General features: G+C 42.5%; 1 long non-coding RNA gene across 1 annotated transcript; it reads left to right on the forward strand.

The window, feature by feature from the left end:
- The first annotated feature begins 2667 nt into the window (after positions 1-2667).
- LOC311581170 lies at positions 2668-9110 on the forward strand. Its single transcript, XR_014773678.1, has 3 exons — positions 2668-2744; positions 8257-8417; positions 9046-9110. It is a non-coding gene; the product is annotated as an uncharacterized lncRNA (long non-coding RNA).
- The last annotated feature ends 219 nt before the right edge of the window (positions 9111-9329 follow it).

Here is a 9329-nt window from a genome sequence, read left to right on the forward strand (position 1 = left end):
TGGTTCCTAATGATATTCTGCAATGCTCATAGATTGGTACTTTGTCCAGTCATCACCCAGATAGGCTTCCTCTGGCAATATATTGGAGTTGGGTGCAGAGATGCACAAGAAATCAGGTAGAGAGAGGGGGGAGGGGGAGGGGAAGAGGGAAAGGACAGAGAGAGAGAGAGAGAGAGAGAGAGAGAGAGAGAGAGAGAGGGGCTAAATTGGAGGCTTCCATCATGCCTCTCCCTGAGGAAGACAGGGGGGAAAGGCTGTAGGAGTCAGAGGAGATGGGGACAACATGAGAACATGGCCCACTAAATCAACTTAGCAGGTCTAACATGGGCTCATGGACACTTAAGAAGCAAGCATGGGGCCTGCATAGGTCTACGCCAGGTCCTCTGTGTACGCATTGTAGCTATTAGCTTAGTATTTTTTAAATTAATTTTTTGATGGGCATCGTTATTTTACTTATATGTATTTCTATATGAAGGTGCCAGATCCCCTGGAACTGGAGTTAAACACAATTATGAGCTGCTATGTGAGTGCTGGGAATTGAACCCGGGCCCTCTGGAAGAGCAGCCAGTGCTCTTAACCACTGAGCCATCTCGCCAGCCTTTCTAGCTTGTAATTTTAATGGAAATCCTGAGTGTGTGAATGAGTGGGTCTCTGACTCTTGTGGCTGCTCTTTTTTTAAAAAAAGATTTATTTATTTATTTATTTATTTATTTATTTATTAATTATGTATACAGTATTCTACCTGCATGTATGTCTGCATGCCAGAAGAGAGCACCAGATCTCATTATAGATGGTTGTGAGCCACCACATGGTTGCTGGGAATTGATGTCAGGAACTCTGCAAGAGCAGAACAGTGCTCCCAACTTCTGAGCCATCTCGCCAGCCCTTGTGGCTGCTCTTGAGACTTTCCCCTCCTGCTGGGTTGCTGTGTCCCGCTTCAGTACAAAGACATTTGTCTTGTCTTGTTGTATCTTGCTTTGTCCTCTTTGGCTTTCATCTCTTAGAGAGAGACCCTTGTGAAGAGAAAACAGATTAGAAGTGAACCTGGGGGAGAGAGGAGAGGGTGTGGAGGAAGGGGAAACTGTGGTCAGGATGTACTGTAGGAGAGAAAATGTATTTCAACTTAAAATATTTTTAATGTAAAGGAAAATAACTATATATGTGGATAAGTGAAAAATGCAGGCTGTGTCATTTTATTTTGTTTAATTCTGTTTGTTTATTCATTTCGTTTTTGAAACAGGGTTTCTATGCCAGGCTGGCCTTAGTCTCATTGTGTAGTTGAAGATGACTTTGGAGTTCTTATTTCCTGGCCTCCACTCCCCAAGTGCTAGGATTACTGGTGTGAATTTCCATGCCCGCTTTATGCGGACTGGGCATCAGCACCAGGATTTTCTGCATGCTAGGCACTTTACAAATGGAGCTACACACTCAGTCCACAACCCTAATTTTAAAGGATATATATATATATGTGTGTGTGTGTGTGTGTGTGTGTGTATTTAAAATTTGTGAGAAAGAAAATACACAACATATGAAACAATAATCTTCTTTCAAGTGGAACTGTATATAATTGTTTAGGTTTACAAAATGCATTATTCAATTTTCCTCTGAATATGTTATATTTATAATTAGAAAATATGTAATTGTTCTTACAAATTAAATGTATATGCCATTACTATAAATATTGTTGAGGTTTGGGAAGATTTTAGTCTGTGGTATTTGGAGTTCCTAGTCAGTACTGATTATCCACACTGAAAGGACCATAGCTTCCACACTGGGAGCCATGGGGACAGCTGGAGGGGCAAGTGAACAAATAAGTGCTAGTCGCTCTTGCTGCCGGGTGCCTGCTCCAAACTTCCCCTGCTCCCATACTCCTGGGCCTATATAAGATAAACAGCAAAGGAAGTGCCATAACAATGACAAGCTGAAGACATTAGAAGTACTTTAAAGTCACTGAGGTAAATGGTTCAAAAGAGCAGAAATCAAGGCATTAGCATGTAAAGTACAGAAGGAAAGAATTAACGAATAAGGGATGGTTAAAAGTTTGGGACTGGGACGTATAAATGAAAACAACAACAACAAACAGTTTAGGAAAGAACCTTCAAAACCTTGAGAATACAAAGTGTTTAGTAAAGAAGTAAAAAACATTAAGAGGAAAAAAGTATAATGCAACTATGAAAGAATTAATTAAAATGATGAAGTTTAAGAAATAAGTAAAAGGGGCTGGGCGTGGTAGCGCATGCCTTTAATCCCAGCACTCAGGGAGCAGAGGCAGGCTCTGCCTGTGAGATCGCTGTGAGTTCAAGATCAGCCTGGTCTACAGAGCAAGTCTAGGACAGCCAAGGCTACACAGAGAGACCCTGCTTGAAAAACAAAACAAAACAAAACAAAACAAAACAAAACAAAAAAGGAACTAAGTAAAAGGACCCATAAAACCTCAACTTTTGGAGGTATAAAGCAAAATATTGTAACAGCAGAAATATAAAAATTAAAAAGGCAGTTGAAAAGATAAATGGTAAAATCAAGAAACATAAAAAACCAGGACGCTGTATGAGATGGCATCTGTCTTATCCTGCTTTGTGCAGCTATTACAGGTGCCGCAGAGGGGCTTCGTGGAAACTGACATTTATTTCCCTAGTAACAAGAAATCCAAGACAACAGTGCAGACATCTGGAACCTTCTTACAGTGTTCTCATAGGGGAAATGGAAGGGAGACAGCGAAGGGAGAAGCAGACTCCATCCTCAAGGTACAGAAGAGCTGAAAAGAGCTCAGTCTATTTATAGTAACCTCAGCTCATTCAGGAGCTAAGCATCTCTCATTAGTGGTGGTCTGCCAACACGGTTCCGCTGAGAGGTCGCCTTTCAATGCTCGCACGCATGCGTGTGAGCTTGGTTCACATTCCGAACCTGGCAACAACTGAGAATGAAACAATATAAAACTAGAGAATTACAGCAAGCGAGCTTTATCAGGTGCTTACTAGGTACCAGGGATTTAAACGAATCTATGTAATCCTCCTGTCCCTGGCGGTCACCGTCTGGACCTGCTGTTCCCAGGTTATGAGCATCTTGTTCAAAGAATCAATCTAAAAAGTATTCACAAGCTTGCTAAGTAGCAAGGGATTTTATTCGCAAGCAAAGCAAGAAGACAGGTCAGATACATTTCAAGAGAGCAGCACGCTGCTTGAGCTAAAGAGTTCTAGAGCCCCTGGTTACTTCCGGGGACTTTCTTTTGTGGGTCCAGGAGGAGTTGGTTGGGTTGTTAAGGTTGCGGGGCTGTGGGGAGATGTAGGTGGTCTTTGGATTTTGATTGGTAGGCGTGGTTTATGTAAGCCTTTGATCACAACATCTATCCATTCCCTTGACGTATCTGACTTAAGCTCTCATGCACACCTAATCATACATAGGCCTAAGATCGGTAAATAGGTTCCCCTTTCCCATAAAAGTTCAGTCGGAGGACACAGTTTGCCTTACTATGTATGCACTCAAAACCAATCCAGTCTGCATTGGTCTGTTTTCTTTAGTTTTAGGGTGTCTTTGGTCACAAATGAGGAGCTACTAAGAGCTGCTAGTATGCTGTAGGTTGGACTGACCAGTTGTCTTTCTTTTGAGAGAGGTAGGCATGCAGTTCCATGAAGGTGGGGTTTAGCGTTACTTTTTAAAAAAGATTTATTTATTATTTATACAGTATTCTGCCCGCAGGTGTGTCTGCATGCTTGAAGAGAATACCAGATCTTATTGTAGATGGTTGTGAGCCACCATGTGGTTGCTGGGAATTGAACTCAAGACCTTTGGAAGAACAGCCAGTGCTCTTAACCTCTGAGCCATCTCTCCAGCCCTTGGATCTAGTGTTACTAAGTGTGTTGCTGAGCTTTCAGCATGCTTGCCTGTCCATCTTCATGGCTTTCTGAGGTCATTGTTACTGCCACCATTTTCCTCTGAAGCAAAGTCAGACATTCTGTCAATGGATAGGAGGCTGTGACTCTGAGCTGAAGTGACCATATGTTTTTAGATTCTGGAATTTCTACCATGCACAGTAAATATTAGCATAGATAGAAAAATTAAGTTAAAAAATCTTCAGAGGGCTTATAATTGGGCACTAGCTCAAAAGGCATGTCCCACGAAAGTCTTCACTTACCAGGAGATTGGAATAGATGTGAGAACATCCTACTGAGAGAAATATAGGAGATGGGGAAATAGAAGGACCCAGAGGGTCCTAGAAACCTACAAGAAGAACATTGTGATGGGTGGATGGGGGCCTAGGGGTGTCTGCTCAAACTATTGCACTTACCAAGGACAATATAATAGTAAACATCAACCCCCTACTCTGATCTACCCAATGGACAGGACATTCTCCACAGCTATGTGGAGAGCAGGGACTGACTGACTTTGACATGAACTCTGGTGCTCCATAATTGACCACCTCCCCTTGGTGGGGAGGCCTGGTGGCACTCAAAGAAAGAATAAGCAGGCTACCAAGATGAGACTTGATAGCCTATGACCTATATAGTGGGAGAGGAGGTCCCCCTCGGTCATAGACCTAGGGGAGGGGAATAGGGTGAAAGAGGGAGGCAGAGAGGAATGGGAGGCTACAAGAGATGGGATAACAATTGAGTTGTAATCTGAATAAATTAATAAAATTAAAATTTAAAAAATGATAAGCATTAAAAAAATATCTGCAGAGGGCTTAAGATAAATACAACTCTAATGGAGAAGTAGAAGAATGCAGAAGACAAAGACCAAGCTGATAACATCGGCAGAAGTGACTCGGCTGGACTGCTGTATCTCTGGGTCTAGGTGTAGATGCTGAATGCAGAAGGCAAAGGACTACACCTTTCCCCCAGTTTGTACTGTCTACATAGGATTCTCAGCTGTCTCCTGCCCCAATGCTGCGCTGACAGCAGCGTCAGCTGCTCAAATGCTGTAAGGAAGGTGAACAGAACAGTCTTTTCTTCCTGGAGGGATGGGGAGGTTTGGGGATAGGAAGGAAGATATTAAACATTATCTCCCAATTGTCTTCGCCAGCTAAGTCTTTCTTTCAGGGGATGGAGATATTTGAGTCTTATGACTGTGTGCTTTTCTTTACAAAATTATTTTGAAAATAAATTAAAAGTTTATTGGAAAGAGCTTGCAGACGAAAATCAAGCAGCATGACTAGCTAGACCCAAAGTCTGCATATCAAGAGATGTCCAGCCACTTCAAATAGCTGTTCAGAAGCTGGTCAACTTCCCTCAGACTTTCACTGTCAGTTACAGCTAAGTCTCATGCATATGTACTTTTCTTTAAAAATTGTTCTTTGATTACTTTATTTTCTAAAATATCTTTATTGGAGAGATGCTTTAAACAAACCACTAACCTATAGTAGTTAGTTTATAGCTCACTATTATTTTTGAGCCCTCTTGTTTACTATACACCAAGTAGGTACTTAGGAGAGAAAAACCATGACATGATAAACACAATCATGAGGAAACATTTAATGGGAATATCACGTCATATGTGCTTTTCCCTATAATATTAGAAAAATCAAATTTAACCAGCACTTGAGGCACAAAACCTCATGCACTGTAGGTATGAATAGCTTCACGTGAAAATGCTATTTGGGCCAGTGCTAATGCTTAGAATATGGAAAATTTTATTGCAAAATCCAGGTGGACACAAAGAAATCACAAGACCAGCCTGTGCGGGGCCTCCTTGCTGTTGTTATCCACAAGCTTAGCAAAAATCTAACAAACAGCCTAGGTTGATTTTATTTTTGTTCCAGCCTTTGTACTGCTCTTCCCGTAGTAAAATGTATCTAGGACGTTACTGTTCTGACTGCCTTAGAGGTCAAAGCAGCCCTGCAAAATACCACAGCAATCCAGTGTGTCGTAAAATATCAAACTAATAGAAGATGCCGGGAGTGGGAAGGAAAGAGTGCTGAGCCCGCAGTTAACTCTGAGGCTGTCCTTTTTTTTTTTTTTTAATTAAGTGATATTGTACTTCTTGGGAAAGATGTTGGAGTAAAGATCTTCTGGACCTGACTGTAAAAACAAGTTTTTAAACAGAGTGAGCTGTACCAAGCCCTGTCTTTGATGAAATGAGGAGAGGCTGCAAAAACTGAGCTGAAAAAAAAAAAAGCTGCAAGGAACATTGAACAGGGGACCAGGAGAAGAGATGTGTGCTGTGTGATGGGGACCAGGAGGAGAGGTGTGCTGTGTGATGGGGACCAGGAGGAGAGGTGTGCTGTGTGATGGGGACCAGGAGGAGATGTGTGCTGTGTGATGGGGACCAGGAGGAGATGTGTGCTGTGTGATGGGGACCAGGAGGAGAGATGTGTGCTATGTGATGGGGACCAGGAGGAGAGATGTGTGCTGTGTGATGGGGACCAGGAGGAGATGTGTGCTGTGTGATGGGGACCAGGAGGAGATGTGTGCTGTGTGATGGGGACCAGGAGGAGAGATGTGTGCTGTGTGATGGGGACCAGGAGGAGAGGTGTGCTGTGTGATGGGGACCAGGAGGAGAGGTGTGCTGTGTGATGAGAACGCCTAGATAGAGACAGTGTCTCCATATCTGTTTCTCCAGCAGATAGCAAGCAGAGGACAGAGGGTTATTCAGTCCTAGTAGCTGGCATTGTCTGAAGGTCCAGGTTTGGGCTGTTCTACAAACCATGGAGGTTCTCCGTTCTATTGAACCCAAAGATAAAATCCCAACAAGGATTTGACCATCACGTCTAATGATTGTGTTTCCTTAGATGCCTGTTGTCTGCATCTGTTTTTTGAATGCTTCTATGTTTTTGATGACCCTGCTGTGTTTGAAGGCTACTGGTTAGATATGGTGGAGACTGTCTGTTCATTGAGATTTGTGTGATATTTTTGTCATATTTGGAGGCATAGCTTGGGAAAGAATGCTAGAGCCAAAGAACCATTCTGATTATGCAAAGTCAAGGATGCTTCAACATAGATGAATCAATGGGGCTCACCTGTGTTGATGGTAATCTTGCATGCCTGGCTGAGGTGGGGGGTTTTCCAATGCTTTCTCTTCCATGCTCCAGTCCCTGCCCATTATAAGGAGTGAAGAGTCATGTGACTCTTCTCAAAGGGCATAGTATCTAATCTACACATATTATTTGTAATTCTTCTGCATGATAGGCTTGCCCATTTTATTTATTTAATCAATTATTTAGTGAATATTCTATATTTTGACTTATACATGACTTTGTTTGGTTTCTCAGACTGTGTTTTCTTTGGGAGTTCCTTGGTATGGTTCTTGTCTGTGTTGTTTGGCACACCTGCCACTGTTGGTTCTGTTTGCTATCTTTAGTACTTGCTTACTTCTCTCACTACTGGGTGCTTCATGTTCATTAACTACTTTTGCTCTAAACCCAACTTCAGCCATTTATTAAGAATGAAAATAGGTCTTGGAAAAAATAAAATAAAATAAAATAGGCCTTGGATAACTCTCAGGTAACAAAATAAACAAATGTCCCTACCCTACCTTATACACATTACTGTATTGCTTCAGAGTCTAGCTTAGTAACTTTTCTATTGTTGTGAAGAGGTACCATGACAAAGCCAACTTACAAAAGAGTTTATTGGGACTTAAATTTCAGAGAGTTAGGGTCCATGGCCAACATGGTGGAGAGCCTGGCAGCAAGTAGGCACGCATAATGCTGGACAGTAGCTGAGAGCTCACATCTGATCCACAACCACAAGGCAGAGAGAAAGAGAGAGCTAACAGGAAATGGCATGGGCTTTTGAAACCTTCAAGCCACCCTACCCAACAACCCTCTGTGACATACCTCCTCCAGAGAGGCCACACCTCCTAATCCTCCTCAAACAATTCTACCAACTGGGGACTAAGTATTCAAATATATGAGCTTATGGAAGCCATTCTTTTTTTCCAAGATAGATATTATTTTATTAATTTGTTCTTGTTACATCTCAATGGTTATCCCATCCCTTGTCTCCTCCCATTCTTCCCTCCCTCCCATTTTCCCCTTATTCCCCTCCCCTATGACTGTTCCTGAGGAGATTTCCTCCCCCCTGTATATGCTCATAGGGTATCAAGTCTCTTAACTACCACAATAGCTTTTCTATCCCCCTAAAAGTGAATCCCCTGAGTCACCTATTGGAAACCAGAGCCCTTGGCAACCACTGATCTATTCACCATGTCTACATTTAATGTGATCTGAATGGAATAATCAACTATGTAAGCTTTTCATAATGGAGTCTTTCACTAACAATATATCATCTAAGAACACTGAAAGCATTTTTTCTTTGTTAGTTGGCATTCCTGAGAATAAAAACTCTGAGTGACTTCTCTTGTGGCAATTCCATCCTTCCTTGCTCCTTCCTCTTCAGTTCAGAGCATCTTCAATATGATCAGGGCACCTGACCAACTGTCCTGCCTCATGTGGAAGTGTAAAGTCCATGAGCAGATTCAAGGTACTGGTGGATAGGATACAGGATTGACGTTGATAATTTCACAAAACTGAGCCCCCTGGTAAAAATGTACACCAGCTTCTGTTAACATCCTGAGCCTCTAAGGACAGACAGTAATGGAACAGAGAAGTCTTGCAAATGGTAACAGAATTAATCTGCTAAGTGAGCTTGGAGAGAGAGAGAGAGAGAGAGAGAGAGAGAGAGAGAGAGAGAGAGAGAGAGAGAGAGAGAGAAAGGGAGGGAGGGAGGGAGAGAGGGGGGAGGGAGAGGGAGAGAGGGCTAGAGAGAGGGATAGTAAGAGGGGACGGGGAGGGAGCTGGGGAGGCAGACACAGAGAGTACAATATTTAACTTGTTCTAAACTTATAGCTAAGAGAACATAAGATTTAGAGGAGTCGCTGATGGCACACTGCTGAAGAGTACTAGCGTGGGGATTTGAACTCAGGGCAACCTGACTATAAAGCCTCTGCTCGTGTCCAGCCTTCTAGTCTTTTGTGCTGGTCTTTGCACTTAGATTGATCCATTGTGGGACCCATGCCAAATTCTGCCATGTCAGAAATCCTGTGCCTAGGCTGTATGCTGTGACCTTTGAGTTGCTGACCTTTACCTCACCACAAGGTCTTGTGTTCTAGGCTATCCTTGGACTATTTACCTTTGAAAGAAGTAGAGAAGTCTCAACTTGAAAGCACCCAGAGGATCTAGGAAATTCTTACAAGGAACTACTCAGAGAACTAGGAAGTTGTACAGAGAGCGATTTAGGCTATTGTATTCTTGCCCCGGGGGCTAGGGTGAATGAGATTAAAATAAATCCCATTGACCTTGCCCTATATATGTTCCTGTTAGTCGACAATAAAGTGAATCTTGATCAGAAATTTCCTGACTTGATTCGTTATTTCTCGCGTCTCTGTATCCTACT

Source organism: Acomys minous (genome assembly GCF_964271855.1).
Source record: "Acomys minous genome assembly, chromosome: 13".
NCBI classification, from domain to species: Eukaryota; Metazoa; Chordata; class Mammalia; order Rodentia; family Muridae; genus Acomys; species Acomys minous.